Source organism: Halichoeres trimaculatus, unplaced genomic scaffold, assembly GCF_033239565.1.
Source record: "Halichoeres trimaculatus isolate MK-OKI-2021-1 unplaced genomic scaffold, fHalTri1.1 fHalTri1_scaffold_4, whole genome shotgun sequence".
NCBI classification, from domain to species: Eukaryota; Metazoa; Chordata; class Actinopteri; order Labriformes; family Labridae; genus Halichoeres; species Halichoeres trimaculatus.
The window spans coordinates 38,930,488-38,949,695 of NW_027437182.1; the positions used below are offsets into that span (position 1 = coordinate 38,930,488).

Consider the following 19,208-nt stretch of genomic DNA (forward strand, 5'->3'; position numbering starts at 1 on the left):
GCCGGGGACTCAGGCAGACGGGTGAGTGACGAACAGAAGCTTTAGTCGATACCTTGTAGTCAGGCCGAGGGTCAGGCGTAACAGGCAGAAACTGGGACGGAACTTGTAGGCAACAGGTAAGCAGTCCGAAGACAGGTCTGAAGTTCTCAGCGTGAGTGCGAAGACAGTCTGACAATGACTGTGTGTGGAGCTGGGGTTTATATAGGTGGCCTGATGGCAGCAGATGAGGTGCAGGTGTGAGCAGGAGCACAGGTGAGTGGAGTCAGGCTGATTAGGCTGGAGACAGAGGCTGAGGCTGAGACTGTGACAGGTTCTTTAAGTTCTTCAAGTAATTTTCTTTGATAGTAGAGAATAAGAAAGGGTTTTAAATGCTGTGAGTGTTTGGAAATATCACAGGTGGGGAGATGCTTACTTAAGAGGGGAGGCGTTCTGTAAACGGAACTAAAGATGTTGTTTGCCACCCGGAGTTATGTATGTGTAACACACACACGTTGCTAGTAAATGTTCCTGCTGAGCACACGACGAGCCTCCGTGTAATTATTACTTCACGTCCGAGTGACAACATAACAGTGAGATAAACAGAGATAATTGGAACTGTTAATTCACACCTCCACCATTATCTAATACAAGAGTATAATATGGCGTTTTAACGTCGTGTAAGTTGTTTTTCTGAGATAAACAGAGATAAATGCTACTGTTAATTCACACGTCCACCATTATCTAATGTAACACTCTAGAACGGCGTTTTAACGTCGTGTTAGTTGCATCTTTTGTGAGATGAAGGGAGATAAAAGCTACTGTTAATTCACACGTCCACCATTGCCCAATGTAAGAGTATAATGCGTCGTGTTAGTTGCATCTTTGTGAAACGATACATGCATTATGCAACTGTTTACATGTTTACAGTTTGAAAACTTTATTTTTGAATATTTATTTTCATTGTACTCTTAAAATACAGTTTGCGCTAGTTTGTTTGCACAAATTTGCCTTATTGCCTTATTTATCATTGTGTGTTTACAGTTTAATTTTTCCTATTTATCATTGTGTGTTTACAGTTTGACTTTTTTTAAAAATTCATTATTGTTTAAAGTTTGACTTTTTTATTTATAATTTCGTGTTTACAGTTTGACTTTCTTTCTACTTACTGTGTTTAAAGTTTGACTTATTTATTATTGTGTTTACAGCTTGTTCTTATTTATCATTGGTTTAAACTACAGTTCTTATGTTGGCAGTTTTTTAATTAAAGTTCCTTGTTTTTATTTAATAGTGTTGTGTCTCTGTCTTGAATCATATGGGTATTTTAATAATTTGTGTTTATATACAGTATATATCCTGTGTATATCAATGAATTTATTATATATATCAGCCATTATATCGGATCTCGGACGATATATCGGATATCGGCCGATATATTGGATATCGGATATCGGCTTTTTTTTTGCCCTCAGTATTGGTATCGGCATCGGCCCCAAAAATCCCATATCGGTCAGGCTCTATTCAAAATCAACATCAGGGCCTGTACCAATCCAAGATTTGGTCTGTAAACTGTTGAATATGAGGTGCCCCACAAGGCCATCTCAATTCAGTAACAAAGAATAAGAGTGATATTTTAGATATACATTTTAACTTTATTAAAATCCAATTTTCCTATTTGCAGAATTTTATTTTTATTACAGTCCAATGAAATGTTCACCATTAACTTTTTTATATACAATAGATGGACTGGATGGTTTGAGAGAAAAACCTTGCATTTATCCCAATAAACAGATACTTTGCTTTTCTGTAAATATGTGCAGGCCTATCCTCAATTAGAATTCCAAGCCAAACAATTTGGTCTTAATATACCTGCTCCACTTCTTCTCCTACAGTATTTCCAGCTCCATCCTGGCTTCTGCCACCCCATCTCACCTGCAGAACATATGCATCATCACTCTAATATTTGAAAAATAATGTTAGAAATGGTCTAATATTATAAGCTTAGGGGGAAAATTCCCCTACACAAACAGCTGAAAAGCAATTGATTGAGGTTGAAATTGAGCACATTTAATTTGATCGGCCTGTCGACCATTTCCCTGTAGTCACTGCAATACCAGAATATAATCACAATCATTTACCTCGCATTTCGCAGTATAGAATAGAAATAGAATAAAAAATACTTTATTTATCCCCGAGGGGAAATTCAGGAGTCACTGCAGCATTTAAGAAAACAAAAGTAAGAAAGAGTATAGAAAGTGCAAAAAGGTCCATAAGAAATTAGATGATGACATCTCGCCCACCACTCTCCACTTCCACAGGGTCCAGGACTGAGCCTCCCCAGCAGTCTGTTTAGTCCCTGTCTCCTGGATCCTGTCTGCCCACAGCAGGCGAAGCTCCTCCAATGTGGCACTAGCATCCAATGTCAGCTCCGTCAGCCACGTCCGTGAACAGCACGATGCCACTGGGTTAGCACGGCTAGCTCGTCCATCCCCCGGAGCTAGATCCAACGTTCCAAAAAAACGATGGATGGAAGGACAGGTCCACTTCGTCACTTCCCAGCTCACTTCCGAGAACCAGCACGTCGTCCTCACCTCCTTCTCCTCAGCTCGAAGGAAATCATCAAGCCCTACACTAGTTAGCATTGACATGCTACAGGCTGCTAACATCTAATTTCGCATGTAAACAATGCAGCCATGGTTACATGTAGGATCTCCAGACAAACACAGGAGAAATGTAGTAAAAAATATCACTGAAGCCATAAAAAGTTTGGTGTCCGTGACCAACAATGAACCATACAAAGTGATGATCCACTCCAAATGCAAAGATGACGAAAAAGAGACGAAAAAAATTACAAGAAACGGACCAAGAAGAGAGAGCTGCTGCAACAGGCAGCTACTTGGGCAGCGCCTAGCAACGGAAATGGGCCGTATGGGCCTTAGCGTGCATAACACTAAGGAATGGCCGCATTTCTGTTAGTGACTGAAGCTCTGGTATCCCCTGCACAACTTTTTTCAAGTATGGCCAGTATCTATAAAAAAAAAAAAAAAGTTGCCGCATTTTGTGAATATTGAAAATCCTTTTTCAATGTGACATGACAACAATAAGAATCTATAATCAAACAGTGGAAATTTGACGCACTGGCAAAGAATTTGCATGTCACATCCATACAAAAGAAAGTCACATTGGCCTTCTTTGCTACATCTCTTTGTAAGAATATGGGGTAGGCAAGTATTTCACCACGGAAGAGAAAGCCGTGCCTGCATTAAACAGAATAGAAACCTGGTGGTTAATCAGCAGATCCAGAAAAGCCTTGCTCAAGCACCTATCTCCATCATCTGTGTGCACAGAACAAAAAACAAATCTTGCCGTTATAAAGGATGGCTAATACCACAAAATCAAAAGTCTGAATAGCTTACTGTTCAAAGAAATTCATCTTGCGAGCAGGAATACAGCTCATACCTGCAGACGGCAACTTGAGGACCCTCCTCATCTATTTTGGACCCTAAGTTTTTGGCTGTCTCTCTGCTAGCAGTGAACTTGGCAGTGCCCCCAAAAAAATAACTCTCATTTGTCTGTGAAATACCAACACCAAAATTTACACACATTTTAAAAAGTGTAATTTTATAAAACAATCAAAAGAAATACAAAGAAAATTCTTACACTACTGATGTTGCCTCTGACATGGTCAACATAATCACTGACTTCCTCGTCCTTGGCCAGGAACAAACCATCATAAAGTGGTGGCTCCTCAATCCTGTCCATGTTCAGTTAACATAAAGGTTAACGATAGAAATGAAAAAATACTTTATGTACTATTATTTTGTCTATCGTGATTGCTAGAAACAACTGTGGTGCATAATTATTTGCATACACTTATGTTATTTCACATCAAATATCTGTATGTACCCTTTGGACTTGGAGAAGCGATACAGCTTTCGGTTGCCATCACAGCTCACTGCCAACATGTCTGACGAACATGCTGGACAGTCAAAATGATGGACCCCACACATGTCCTCCACTTTGAATTTGCAAAAAGCAAATTCAAAGAAACTCCTCTGAAATGTATCTGCACAGATACTGCCCGTCTTTAAATAAAAAAAAAATATTAGCATTGTTAAAGATACACTACACAACTGTTAGGTATGCAATGATGTGATTTTTCTTTAGCATTTCATCTTGGTTCAAAAAGACTTACCCTTCCAGCTTGAACAGCTCTGTGCTCCAGCATTTTCAGGAATGACATTCTGGACATAGCTGGTGCAGTCACCTTCATGTGATCAAATGTTGTGAAAACATCAAATGTAAAAAGTGTCTGGCAGCTGCTGGTAGCTGGCCAATAACGGTGTCTGAGGAGGTCCTTAATCTCAGGGTTCCATTGTGTGGAGCAGGATGGACAGGACTTCTGGGGCAAGCAGACTTCATATTTTCCTAAGTGGACATAGTAAAAGTATTTTCAGTAACCAAATTCATATGTAATCGTGTTGTATTTTACACAGCCATGTACATATATACCAGTGAGGAACCTTCAGGGACTTCTAGGCCTTCAGAGAAGGCCTTAAAAAATCTGGACCAAAAAATATACGTATCATATATCTATATAAATATATATAATTTCTCACTTAGTTGAATAAAATACATTTAATAAATAATGTAAGTTTTGAAATTAAGTGTACTGCAAAGTTCACTTCAGTAATGAAAGGGTTACTGTCTTGAAACATGCTATCTCTATCGAAGCCCGGTTTGCTGGCTTGTTAAGTGGTTAGGACTTCACGAAAGCCAGGCTGTGTTTTGGTTTGGAGAGAGACAGGAAAATTGACCAATCACGATTTGATTTTTTGGGGGGCGGGACAAAAACAGAAGAGCATAGGCCTTCGTGAAGTCCGAACAGTGGGCAGAGCGGTGAGAGCGGTGAAATATATGGCAGATGACGAGAGCGAAGTTGTGGCTAGCTTGTTAGCATTTTTTCAGCGCGTGCGAGTAAAAATTTCATCTGGTCGCGCTCGTGCGAGTGGATATGTCTTAATACTTCATCTATCACGGGCACTGTGTAAGACATTGTGGATTGAATTCTCCCTCTTCCACTGGCTCAGTCAGTCTCCTCCACCTGAACTCTCCCCTGTTCTAAAGAGAGAGCGCTGTCGCGTACACACGCAGCGTGAATGCGCATCACACACCGAAGACAGACAGAACCTCACAATGACACACGTTTCACTATTTTAGAGTCAGCCTTCTCACTATACGATTCACGCTGCTCTAAACTCTCCTAATTGAAGAGGATGCTACGTTAGAGCAGAGCTAGGTTAGTTTAACTCACGACATGTCATGTCAACACCATAACAGAGAGATAGAAAACAGCTAAGGCTCTGATAAACTCTTCATCAACAAGTGCAGCACAGTTATCTGTCTCCGTCTCTGAGGTCTCCTGCAGCGTCTTTGGATCAAACCAACTAAGAGAGAGGGGGTGGATGGTTTCTGAGTTTTCGATATAACGCCCAAGTACGGGACTTGATTCACTTTCAAAAAATATTTGCGATCACAGAAGCATACTTAAAGTTGGGGGACAATCAGGAGAAATCACAAGCCAGGAGAACAGCCAGAGAATGGGTTTAAAAAATGGGAGACTCCCTCCATATTCAGGAGTGTTGGAAGCCTGCTAGCACTCTCGATGGGTAAAAGTAACGAGTTTATGTTTGACACAGATTGACAAAGATAAAAACTAAAGACATTTTCTTCATCATTTTAGGTTATTTTAGTAAGTTTTGTAAACTCACTGAATAATGTTAGTCATTGTTTTATGTAAAGCCTCTTTTTTATATTTATTTTATTTATTCAATGAAAATGTTTTTTTTTGTTAACTACTTTTTTCCGTGATGATTTCTTTTCTGGGCTGTGAGGGCTGAGGTGGAGGCCCAGCTGTAGTACTCACGGTTCGCCACTGATATACACATGTTAAATGTACTGTACAGTATGGTTAACAAGACACTTGGGAGTTTGACTTAAATGACCAGGTGATTAAGAAGATTCACAATGCACAGTCAAAAAGTAGAGCTTCCTGAACATACCGTTGATGGTGACCTCAGAAACATGCTTCCCTGGAGTGACTGTGAGGTCTTGGGGGCACTTACAGATGGCTGGAGTTGAAAGTGGAAGCAGGCACACTGCAATCAAGGTGGAAAAGCTATAGTATGAAGGGTTTATTTACAGTTTTTTCTTAACCTCCTTAATGTGTTTTTCAAAGCAATGAACCAATTTAAAATATGGCATAACAACCCTACAATATCAACACAACTGGCCACGGTTCTGATTCAACTACTCTAAATATGCTTTTTAAAATGTTTTGCGAAGTATTTTTTTTCAATGTGAATGTTGTAATCTTATTTACAAATAATTATCAGGAAAAAAAATGATTAGATTATATTTGTTTCTAATTAATTTATAGCTGACAAGTTATGTAAAGGACACTAAACATAACTTGCCATATTTGCCTTATAGGTGAACAGCTTTCTCTCCTGGGCAGCTCTGGTTACTAAGTACATGACAAAGGCTGGTTAGTACTGTATTGCACTCAACACAGTTGGTGATTAAGGCAGTTTTATTATATATATTTGAGAATTTAAAAACACTGTTTCTTTGTTCCATCTCCACAGAAATTATAATTTTACTCCACTGTAAAAATTAGTTCAGCAAATTTAATGTTGAGGAAAATGAGTGCAAAGAACAACACAGCAGAAATAAACATTAACATTTATAGCTGACCTATGTTGGACACAGTACAACACATTTCATTTGTACAGCATACTGTACAACCTGGTCTAATTTGGTCAGGTTTCTCATTCACTAAACTTTGCCTTGTATATGCTTTTAATAAGGAAGAGTCAACATGTTGACCCAACAGTCCATAGGTTGGAATAAAAGAAAGAGAGTCAGCCTTCATCAGGCATTAGCACAGAGATATGTCAAAGTAAGGGTAATAACAGTTCTGTCATCTGACAATATGTTTATTTGCCTTTATTTTGAGGTTTACCTCACATTTACATAGATTTTTATATTCTTTCTTTTCTGATTACACTTCCTTACCAAACACTAACAGCACTTGTATTGTGGAGCTTTTCTCTAATTTTTTTTTCTTCTTTTCCCTCTCTCTATTAAAAAGACAACAGACAGGGTAAAGGTGGAAGCTGCTGCCCTGAGCAATATCCTAACTGCACACCACATTGACCAGGAGACTGTACAGCAGTGGGTGTGTGATGTGAGACAGTGGGCAGTCACGGGTAAAACATAAAATACTCAATCTTTTGATGTTAATGACTGACTTCAATGTACACAACATAAGTTGGCTAAAGCTGTTACTGATCACTTCTCAATGCCTTTCCCCCAATTTAGAGAGGGTCCACACGCCAGGATCCACTGAAGACCTGAGGGTCGAAATAGACAGTCTCATTGTAACCCCTTCAAGGAAGAAGCAGGATCTTTACCGCTTGCATGGTAAGTCAGCAAACAGTTATTTCAAAGCATGATTATAAGAATATCACCGATAATACAAAACTCCCAGTAGTTGTAATGACTTTGGTTCTTTCTGTAGTTGCTGTGGAGTGTCTGTGTGAGCTTTATGTGGACTTCAGTAGAAAATCTCTAGAAACAAATCTGGCTCCTTTTTTCATTTAATTTGACTTTGCAGATAGCAGTCAAGCAAGACTGAGGAAAAGGAAGAAAATGACAGAGCTAAAGAGGAAGCTTCGAGAACAGGTTTTGCAGTACAACGCCTTAGTGGAGGAAGGTCAGACGCAGAGTTAGCTTGCAGTCTGACTGATGGCTACATTCTACCATGGGAGGGACAAAATGAGGGTATGACAATTTCTACTTCCCATGCCATCATCCTCCTTTGTATTGACTTAACAAATCTGAGAGCAAATATTTTTTTGCTGAATATTAAAAATTTCTTCTGTGGGAATTCCAGATTTCATTGATCCCACTTTCCACATCTCCATCCAAATGCAATGGCCCTGGGTCATGAATACACTCTTGTAAAATATATGTGTGTGTGTGTGTGTGTGTGTGTGTGTGTGTGTGTGTGTGTGTGTGTGTACTGTATGATTATTGGCTAACTAGTCCTTTCCTTCCTCAACCTTAGGCAACACCTTCCGGTTGAAAAGGTCTGTTTTTGACCAGGTAATGCTGATGCAGCGCTTGAAGGAGGAGAAGATCATCCTGGTTAAAGAGATGTCACAGCACATCAGATACCTACTAAAGGAAATCCAAGCAGTTGAAACACTCAGGGCACAGACTTCAGAGAGCATTAAAACTGGAAGTATGTATTGGTTATTTTTTTTACACTGAGTGACACATGGCTTTTCTTTGAGAAACACAACAATGCTGAAGTAAAAAAGCAAAAGTCTTTTTTCCCTGTAACATTGTTGAGAATTTCATTACATGGTCAACAACAGTGAATTTCCATCAACTGACTTGTTTAGCACCATATCAAACATTGACCAAGTATCACACTTATTTCTAACATAATCTTGGTTACAATGCAATTATGCCTTGTAGTGTTTATTTGTTGTTGTAGGGTGTAAATTGCCTTTACTTTTCTTGCACCTTGCTACTGTGTAATTCATTTTTGTTTTCCTCTCATTTTCACACAGATTTTGGTGAACTTTTAAAAACACAACTCAGAGTAAAACATAAAAGAAAAAAACAGAAAAGGGTTTGGTGACATAACTATGGATGCAGCCCAGGGTCTCCATAGTGTCCTCAGGCAGAGGTTGCACACAGTCAAACTTGAACACAAAGAGGCTGTGAATTTGTACAGTGGGGTAGCTGAAATGGACAGAGATCTCCTCGATTTGCAGGTGGACACTGAGGAGTGGGATGGCTTCACCAGCCCTGAATCAGAGGATGAAGACTAGCAACCAACTGCTGTCACAAGAATGAGAGACTGGATGCAGCTATTCTGACAGAACTGTGAGCACAAACTGTCACCATGCAACTCTCGCAACAATGACATACCAGCACTGGTACCTTATTTGTTACCAGGTCAGCCACTAAATAATAATTACGGCAAACGAAAAGTTGTCCTTGAGACCGTCGTTTGTGCGTTTTTTTTTGTTAGTTGTTTGTTTTTTTACTTTCTCCTCCATCTTCTATCTCCATGTAATGTCAAAGACGAGATTTAATTTGTCTATATTAATGCAATCTCACATGAGACATGTTTTGTTTATGGCTAAAATGAAAAATTACCACCAGAATGTAGAGATTGAGGGCTCTAATTTCGTAGACCAGGCGCAGGCGCAGGCGCACCTGCCCTGCGCCGGCCTTCGCCGTGCGCACAGGGCGTGACCGGCGCATTTTGCAAGTTTCTTGCAGTGCCAAGAGAGGCGCAGTACAGGCGCAGTCCAGGCGCAGAGCTGCGCGTCCACGCCTCCCTCCGCGCAAATGGCAGAGAGGGAGGAGAAAAGCCGTGAGTGGGTTTAACACAGCCGAGCGCTGTTTTCACCAATCAAATAAGCGCCTCTCCTCGCCTTTAAATGCCCTGCGGCCGAGGCGCAGCGTCTGATTGGTCTGACTGATCTACAGCACCGCGGAGAGAGGTAGCGGAGACTGTCACAGCCGCTGTGCCTGCAGCAGGTCAATGGACAGCGGGGCGCATCGGAGGACACGACGCGCGTCACTGTGTGGGCCAGCTCCCAGGGCAGATTTAATCTGTCCCTTTGTCTTTATCTGGAGTAAAAAATGAAGAGACAGTTACACAGCTGGCTTATCCATTCAGAATACTTTTGATCCACCTCCACTCCTGGTTTGTCATCGCCAAGCAGAGCCTTTGGTGATATACTGTATACTCTCCTGGTGTCTCCACCTCATCCTCCTTAAAATAATGTACTCCATCTTTTTAGATCACGTTAAAAATAAAGACTAAAACAGAGAAATATGGGAAATCACGGGTAAATCCTGAGTGACATACATTTATTTTGTCTCTTTTTTTCTTCGTCTTTTCTCTCCCTCTTGTCTTTGAATTAAATGAAATGAGAGAACCAGATATTTACTCTGTATCAGATGTTAAGGCTGTTTATTGTTTGATTGTAAGATGTGCATCAAACTTCCAGCTGCCGTCAGGTTAACTTTCCATTATGACAAACGGCTTTAATCTGACATCAGATGTGACGGGACAGTTAGATACAAATGTATGTGCTGGTTCAGACAGTTACATTAAATAGTGATTGCTGTGATTGTTTACTGCATCAAAATGTGCCTGACACTCTGGAAACCTGCCTCTGAGGCTTTGATGACATGTGCGCACATGTGCGCCTGTCACCAAATTACAGCTGCGTGGGGTGCGCTCCGCCTTGCGCCGAGGATAGACCAGGTTGGAGCTGGCGAGCTTTCAGCGCACTTTTTTGGCACGAAATTGTCACTGCGCCAACATGAATCTGCTGACACCTCCCCCTGGTGCGCCGTCACACCCATCTCTGCGCAGACGGTCTACCAAATTGTCAAATTGGCAGCGCACGGCGGTGCGCCGCACGAAATTAGCACTGCGCAGGCTGCGCCAGGCTTGCGCCCCCTGCGCTGCGCCACGAAATTAGAGCCCTGAATCTTAAAATACAGATAAATGCAGTGAAAGAGCAGGGACAAGCCTTGCCCCATCTACAATGAACCTACATTACACCTGTGATGTTCAGATAGTTACAATATGTTGTTGAAGAAGTGTTGTGATAAGACTGTAAGAAAATATGTGATTTCAGATTGTTATGGCTTTTTAATTAGTCCAGCAAGGCTCAACTCTAAATGTTACATGTCAGTGATGAAAAGACTGCACATGCCAGTGGCCAGGCAAGAGTTTTTGACCCATGCCTGACTATCTTGGCAAGAATTCATGTGTTCAAATGCAATTTTTGTTGTAGAAGCCACTTTATGCTCACTTCAGCAAGACCTGAGCCAGGGTAATGATTTGATGAGATAAATATACAAGGCATTTCTGAGGATACCAGCAGATTCCTTTTTTTGAAAGATGCAACCAACTGCCAGCTTCATTTCATCAGCTACCAAGAGCCAATTTCATCAGATATTAAAGATAGGACACATCCAGGATTGAAAAACTGATCAGGAGGGCTGGACTCTTTGGTGACAGTGGCAGAGAAGAAGAAGAGGACATTGGACAAACTGCTGGACATTCTGGATGAAACCAAGCACCCTCTACACATGACCATCAACAACAAGATGAACCTGTTCAGTGCAAGACTGCTCCTCCCCAAGTTCTGAGAAACTCTTTTGTCCCTCAGGCGATCAGACTGTATAACTCCTCAGTTGGGGGGCTGAGGAGTAACAGTAAGACAGAGGATGTGAAGGAGCAGCAGCAGTAGTCTACAAGTATTTTTTTTATTATTATTTATAATATATGCAACTGGAATCATTTTCGGTATTCTAAATGGGTCAATTTGGGTATACTTTGCGTCAAAGGTAACCCCAAATGAAATGTGGTGACTTTTGTAAGATGAATTTGGCCTACTTTTTCAATGGGAAAAGTACCTGAAATGACTCAGATGTGCTTTTCACTGACCTTTGACCCTTGGAAATGCTGCACGTCTACAATCTTTTGCATACTTATTCTACATGTATCCACAATGAACATACTCTAATTTCAACCTCCTAGGTCAAAGCATTGATTTTTAATGAATTTAAAGGGATTTTTCTTGTATTTGACCTGACCTTTGGCCAAAACTCGTGACCTTTGACACTTAGGAAGGTCCCAGCTAAAACATCTTTTGCACACTAGTTCTACATGTACCCACGATGAACATACACTAATTTTAGCCTCAAAGGTCAAAGCATTGATTTTTAATGAATAAAAAGGGACTCATTTTAGGCCTTATTACATTTTGGGCTTCCGTACTCTTTTTTTCTGACCTCACGAGGCCCCCAGGGACCCGAGAGATCCCAAATTTTGCACACAGGTCATGCTGAGGCCCCTCTACAAGACTGCAAAAAAAAAAGTTCCCAAGTCTTAGTTCTCTTAATTGGTTTGCCAGCTTTCAAAATAAAACAGGGTCTTGGACTTAAAGCCTCCAACACCCTCTGACAGAATTGGGCAGTTTGGAGGAAATTGGGTTCTAAAAGTCTGGCGGGCTGATTTTTCTATATGTTGTAGAGGGTCCAGATACGAGCGGAACAGCATCATCGGGGCCTCGATCGGCCTCGTACTTTTTGAGAGGCGGGGCTCCAAAGTTGACATTTTTGCAGACTCTGGCGGCTTGCAGTTGCCACAAAAATAGACCAAATGGTTTGAAACTTGACATCTGAGCTTCATTTTAGACAATGATTATGATACAAAAAGCCACGAGTTCGTAACTGGTCTAGAAAGCTAAGTAGCTTTCTGAATGGTTGATAGAGATGAGACCAAAACAATCATGTAAAGCACGTGGAGTTATGCACTATATTCAAAAATCAAAGCAATATCTATAAAAGAAGTATTTTTAATGAATTTAAAGGGATTTCAGGCCTCAGTTGTGCTTTTCCCTGACCTTTGACCCTTGGAAATGTCATAGGTCTACAATCTTTTGCACACTGATTCTACATATATCCACGAAAAACATACTTAAATTTCAGCCTCCTAGGTCAAAGCACTGATTTTTAATGAATTTAAAGGGATGTCACTTTCAGAGCTCCAGAGGGGAAAGGGGAGATTCTCGGTTGTCTTGCACGCCTGAGAGAGCTCTTCTGCGAGTAAGCATCAGGCCTCTTCCCCCTCTCCAGCCTGGAGGTCTTTTTAAAAAAAAAAAAAAAAAAAAAAAAAAAACAGGTTCCCCTGGTACTCTAGACTTCACTTACATTCCCTGGTACTCCCTGGTACTCTAGACTTCATTTACATCCCCCTGGAAATTCCATAGTCTTGCCCTGACTTTTGACCCTTAGAAATGATACACGTTTATGATCTTTTGCACACTGATTCTACATGTATCCACGATGGACATACTCTAATTTCAGCCTCCTAGGTGAAAGCATTGACTTTTTAATGAATTTAAGAGTAATTTCATGAAGACCTCAAATGTGCTTATCCCTGACCTTTGACCTTTGGAAATGCCGAAGGTCTACAATTTTTTGTCACTACCAATCATTAAATATCGCTCTGTAAGAACTTTCAAAAAAACAAAGCTTGAGTGTCCAATGACTATCACATACTGTTAGCAAACCCCCTGTCAGAAGTCAGGATTTATAGGCTACCTCAAACTTTTATTAAAATTAATAACATGTATTTATATTTCACAAACACCAACTGTACATTAAGTACTGTATGCAAATATATAGCCCAGCATAACAAAGTGGTACGGTGCACCTTGATGGCAGCAGGAATGAAGGACTTTCTTAATATTTTTGTTTTGCAGATCAGGGAGATGAGCCTGTTACTGCGGCTGCTCTGTTGACCGATGAGAGAGTAGAGGGTGTTCGGGGTCACTCATGATGATTATCAGCCCTCACCCAATCCTTCACTTAAACACAGCCTCCACCAGCTAAACTCCCTCCCCCAGCACAGAGCTACATTTCTTGAGGAGCTTGTCTAGTCTGATATAGTCTATAATATTATCATCACTAGACTTGTGTTGTCTTTGTTGTGATTCATTGAACCAACATCTTAAAATTATCAAAAAGCTGCAGAATATTTTTCAAGTATGAAAAAAGAATTGTTCTCTATGTAGAAAATGAAAACTACACTTTATGTGCACACAAATGTGCAAACATTGGAGTTAGAACTTAAGGAGCAGTTTACAAACAATTGTATAGCAGTACAGGTTTTCATAAACCGTCATAAGATGTGTAATGTAGTAAAGTGGATACAGTAATTTATTTTTATTGGAGTTGTATCAAATTAGTAGTAGGTGGGTCAGGCAAAGTACTCAGCCTGCATGATGTACCTGAGTAAATGTACGTAGTAATCTTGACTGATTTCCACAATAAGCGTTTTATACATGAACTAAACACAAATCATTGTGTTCTGCAATTGTAATGGAAACTTTTTAGTGTGTACTTGGTTATTGTACTGTCTCTGGTGGATACAACAAAGAAGTATCTTGTGCATTTTGACATGTTACATCACCTCATCCTTACTTTAGAAGCCTGATAATCACCTCATTTGTAACAATATAAACTTAAATGAAAGGGGTGTTTGTGTGACTATAAAAGCCTCTGTTTTATTAATTCATTGTCCAAATTCCTGAGGACTAAATTGCACTGTAATTGACTAAGAAGCTTCTATGTAAAGAATAAAACACTCAAAAGACAGCCAAACTCAAAATCTTTATTACAAATCTTGCAAAAAATAAAAACAGTCACAAACCCATTGCTGCTTGTTTGACGGCTGGCTATATTCGGTGGGAATCAGGCACGCTGCCTTGCCAAAAAAAACTGCCTTGCAAAAAAACTTGCCTTGCTAAAAAACTGCCTTGCATAAAAAAAAAGAAAAACTGTCACAAACACATTGCTGCTTGTTTGCCTGCTGCTGCTGGCCACATATGGTTAAATTAGGCAGGCTGCCTTGCCATAAAAACTTGCCTTCTAAAAAAACGGCATTGCAAAAAAACTTTGAAAAAAAAAAAAAATAATAATAAAAAACATTGTTGATTGTTTGCCGGCCGGCTATATCTGGTGGGAATCTGGCAGGCTGTCAGGAGGGAGGCCAGGTGGTCCCACTGAGAAAAAAAAACATGGAGGAAGGAAGAACATGAGTTCTTAGTAATGCACTGAGGCTGTTGTGTTAAGCATTATACAGTGTGTGCATATATCATATGTTTTAGGACAGTATAGTCCTGCAACATTGAAGTTCAGTTGCACATTTCTGCTACACGAACAAAACAAGACAGAGACAGACAGTACAATGAAAAAATCCTTTCTTTGTGAAATCAACTGCTCAAACATGGAAAAAATACATGACTCAGTGATCGATTATGGGAAATGAGGTTGTGCAAATAAATTACTCTTTTGCCAGATTTGATTTAAAACGTTTTTGAATCGGCTTAATATATTTGAAGTAAAGTTATATCTCTATGCTGAGTGGATTAAAATATGCTTTGGCTGTGAATAATGACATCAGAGCGCTATTGATGTTATTTTTTATTGACAGATTTAACCAGATGAAACCAGTAACTCTACAGTTTTATCTGGGGGGTTTTCTGAAGTTCCTTCCTGAAACGGACCCATAAATCCTGACAAATGAATTTTTTTTTTTTTTAATATTATATTGTTTTATAATTTTAGTAGTTATTCTCTTCCTTAACAAGTTACTACACCCAATAAAACAATATCCCAAATATTTTAAAATAAATACAAATTGCAATATAAATTGATGTATATGTACTGTTGATAGCCCAAAGCTAATTAACTTACCATAAGTCGCAGGGCTGCCAATCATATAGGTGTTCTGTCCTCCCCTGTTTCAAGCAAACAAAAACAATGTACTACTGTGAATGGCAATTCAATTTTTTAAAAATTCACAGGAAATAGGAAAATTATTGTGCTGATACAGTTAGTATCATTCGAATAGTGGTCACCAAATAATATAATTTACTGACAATGCAGGCTAAAATCCCATTCGTATGATGTACACAATTGCAATAAGGTTTTATTCTAAATAAATATATAAATCAGTTAGGAAATCTTATCCACCAGTTCTATTATGTCATCTAGAGTATTTGGTGGTCTTAAAGGTTAACTGATGGGACCATGCTATCTATTTAATTAGGAGCATTGTCCTACCTTCCTTTTCCTTGTCTTCAGGATTCCTCCGACTGGGAAGTTTCCCAGCTGGTTGTGGGGGCAGTCTGCAATTGAAAGGAATATATAACTTACACAAATGTTCAGAAATATAGTTTTATTTTGACAAGACATGGACTTGCATGCATCTTTCGCACTGTGTGACATCTTTTGGCTTTTCCTCTAGAGACTAGAAAATCCTGAGTGTGATGGTGTGTAACTGTTTATTTATTTAATTTTTGCCCTCCCTGTCATCGCTTCTTGAATGTACTGATTACACCTTATATTGCTTGCTTCCGTGAGAATTTTTTACATTTGATAGTTGGGCATTACAGTTTTACATTCCACAAATCTATGACGAGCAGAGAGCAAATCAAAATATCATACATAATTCAAATGATTGTGGCAAGGTGCGGTGCAGAAGACGTGGGCATACTTCATACCCTAGACTCATACATAAAGATTAACAGACAATGTACAGACAGGTTATTCTGTTGTCTCTTTGTTGTAACGAATGTACAATTGGAATAAGAGAGGGGTACATGAACAAACATGGATATAATCTATTCAACTCATTTCAGTGCATCAGAGTTAGACTTAATTAACACTATTTGGAAAGTTAACTAAAATCATATGGACTTTGTGATAATTACATGGGATAAAAATGTCAGATGGGTATAAGACAATAAGCCATTATTATTCATTATTGTGATTATCATTATTATTATAATCAAGTCATTAAAGGGGACACATGCAAAAATAAATTTTCCAGGTCTTCTACACCAATATTTTCAAATTTGGGGTGCATACAAATCCCCCCCAGTGTTAGAAACAACAACTGCATGCACCGACTGCAGGCACCCCCCCAGTTGCGGTTTGTCTGCGGGCACATGAATCAGATTCAGCTCCCCTTGCTACCTCACAAATTCTTCATTAACATAATCCAGACCGCCTTCCTGATCTCTACAGCAGAGGCCAACACCCAGTCTCCACCCGCCACGCCTGCAGTCATGTGCATGGCTGTTGCGATGTGGGTGGAAGGAGGGCGGAAGAGGGGGCGGAATGAACAGTAGCGGGCAGCAGCTCATTTGCAGTTAAAAGGACAGACACTAACATCAAACGCAGAGCACAGAGTGCTAAAAACAGGGCTGCTGTGCTTGATCCGTGAGGAATTTTGACCAAAGGATTTCACAGACGTGTTATTAAGGTACCTGGGAACTGTGTGAACTGGTAAAAAGAAAAGCACGATATGTCTCCTTTAAACTAGACATACCTTTCACTTTCTTCTTTCTTTTTTCTGGTAATGGGACAGATAGAGTTGTCTGTGGTGGTGGTGGTGGTGGTGGTGGTGGTGGTTGTGGGATGGCTGGTGTTGTCTGTGGTGGGATGGATGTTGTCTGTGGTGGTGGTGGTGGTGGTGGTGGTGGTGGTGGTGGTGGGATGGATGTTGTCTGTGGTGGTGGTGGTGATGGGATGGATGTTGTCTGTGGTGGTGGTGGTGGGATGGATGTTGTCTGTGGTGGTGGTGGGATGGATGTTGTCTGTGGTGGTGGTGGTGATGGGATGGATGTTGTCTGTTGTGGTGGTGGTGGTGGGATGGATGTTGTCTGTGGTGGTGGTGGTGGGATGGATGTTGTCTGTGGTGGTGGTGGAATGGATGTTGTCTGTGGTGGTGGTGGTGGGATGGATGTTGTCTGTGGTGGTGGTGGAATGGATGTTGTCTGTGGTGGTGGTGGTGATGGGATGGATGTTGTCTGTGGTGGTGGTGGTGGGATGGATGTTGTCTGTGGTGGTGGTGGGATGGATGTTGTCTGTGGTGGTGGTGGTGATGGGATGGATGTTGTCTGTTGTGGTGGTGGTGGTGGGATGGATGTTGTCTGTGGTGGTGGTGGTGGGATGGATGTTGTCTGTGGTGGTGGTGGTGGGATGGATGTTGTCTGTTGTGGTGGTGGTGGTGGGATGGATGTTGTCTGTGGTGGTGGTGGTGGGATGGATGTTGTCTGTGGTGGTGGTGGGATGGATGTTGTCTGTGGTGGTGGTGGCTGTACACACATAAACACAAATTTGGTTAGTCCTATTTAACCTGTGATGTTCAAACAAAATGGCAAAATCAGCGCCTGCTCAGACATTTAAAAGTCTTTTATATATCTTTTTACTATTTTTAAACCTTTATATATTTGGTCTCAAGACATTTTTCTTGCCTGGCAAAGTCTTTAATATATTCTTAAATTTATAATAGGAATTTCAAATGAAAAATTTACTTTCAATACAGATATTGTCAAACAATTTGTCAACTATAGTCACTATATACACCCCTCACATTTCTGCAATTATTTCATATCTTTTCATGTGACAACTCTAAAGATATGACACTTTTATAAAATGTAAAGTAGTCAGTGTACAACTTTTCTAACAGTGTAAATTTGCTGTCCCGTCAAAAAAAACTCCATACTGCCCAAAGTGTCATTTGTTTGTATGGCTACTATTCTTTTTTTCATCACTGCCTTAACTGTCTTGGGCATGGAGTTCACTTGAGTTCCACAGGTTGCCCCTGGAGACCCCCCCCCCCCCCCCCCCCCCCCAGAAAATGGACCCAGGGCAGTAGTCCAACAAGGTAACAACCCCAAATACACCTCCAAGACCACCACTGCCTTGCTAAAGACACTGAGGGTGAAGATGGTGGACTGTCCTGCATGTCTCCAGAGCTAAACCCTACTGATCATCTGTGGGACATCCTCAAATGGAAGGTGGAAGAGCACCAGGAGTCTAACCTCCACCAGCTCCTTGATGTGGTCATGGGGGGGTGGAAGAGGTTTCCAGGGACAACCTGTGGAACTCAAGTGAACTCCATGCCCAAGACAGTTAAGGCAGTGATGAAAGAAAATAGTAGCCATACAAACAAATGACACTTTGGGCATGATTTGGACATTTCACTCAGGGGTGTACTCACTTTTGTTGGAAGTGTTATGGACATTAATGGCTGAGTATGGAGGGTTTTTTTTGACGGGAAAGCACATTTACACTGTTAGACAAGCTGTACACTGACTACTTTACATTGTATAAAAGTGTCATATCTTTAGAGTTGTCCCGTGAAAAGATATAATGAAATATTTGCAAAAATGCGAGGGGTGTAGTCACTTTTGTGAGATACTGTAAATGGTGTCATTTAATACAGTACATACTGTAAAATCTCACCTTCAACCATTAGACCAAAGATTTCCTCCATATTCCGGAGGCAGGTCTTTGCTGCGGTGCTTAAGCCAAACTTTCTGGGGCATCATAACTTGATGTTTTTTGGGGTGTCCAATCAGCAGCATGGGCTTTAAGCTGTTGAGAAGAAAAGAGATCAATTAATCAATCCATACCCAAACTGTATTTTACAGATATCTTTCTTTTATTTTTATATCTTTTGGTGGATAAATGTGAGATTGAATCCAAGTCTTGGGTCAAATAGGTCTGCTTGAACAAAATAATAACAAAACATTTTCATTATG

At 40.3% G+C, this 19,208-nt stretch overlaps 1 long non-coding RNA gene across 1 annotated transcript; it reads right to left on the minus strand.

Annotated features, from left to right (window-relative positions):
- Nucleotides 1–14,602: 14,602 nt before the first annotated feature.
- On the minus strand, nt 14,603–15,780 carry LOC141788861 (uncharacterized). Its single transcript, XR_012598169.1, has 3 exons — nt 15,718–15,780; nt 15,349–15,392; nt 14,603–14,654 (listed from the first exon to the last, which is right to left on the minus strand). It is a non-coding gene; the product is annotated as an uncharacterized LOC141788861 (long non-coding RNA).
- Nucleotides 15,781–19,208: the final 3,428 nt, after the last annotated feature.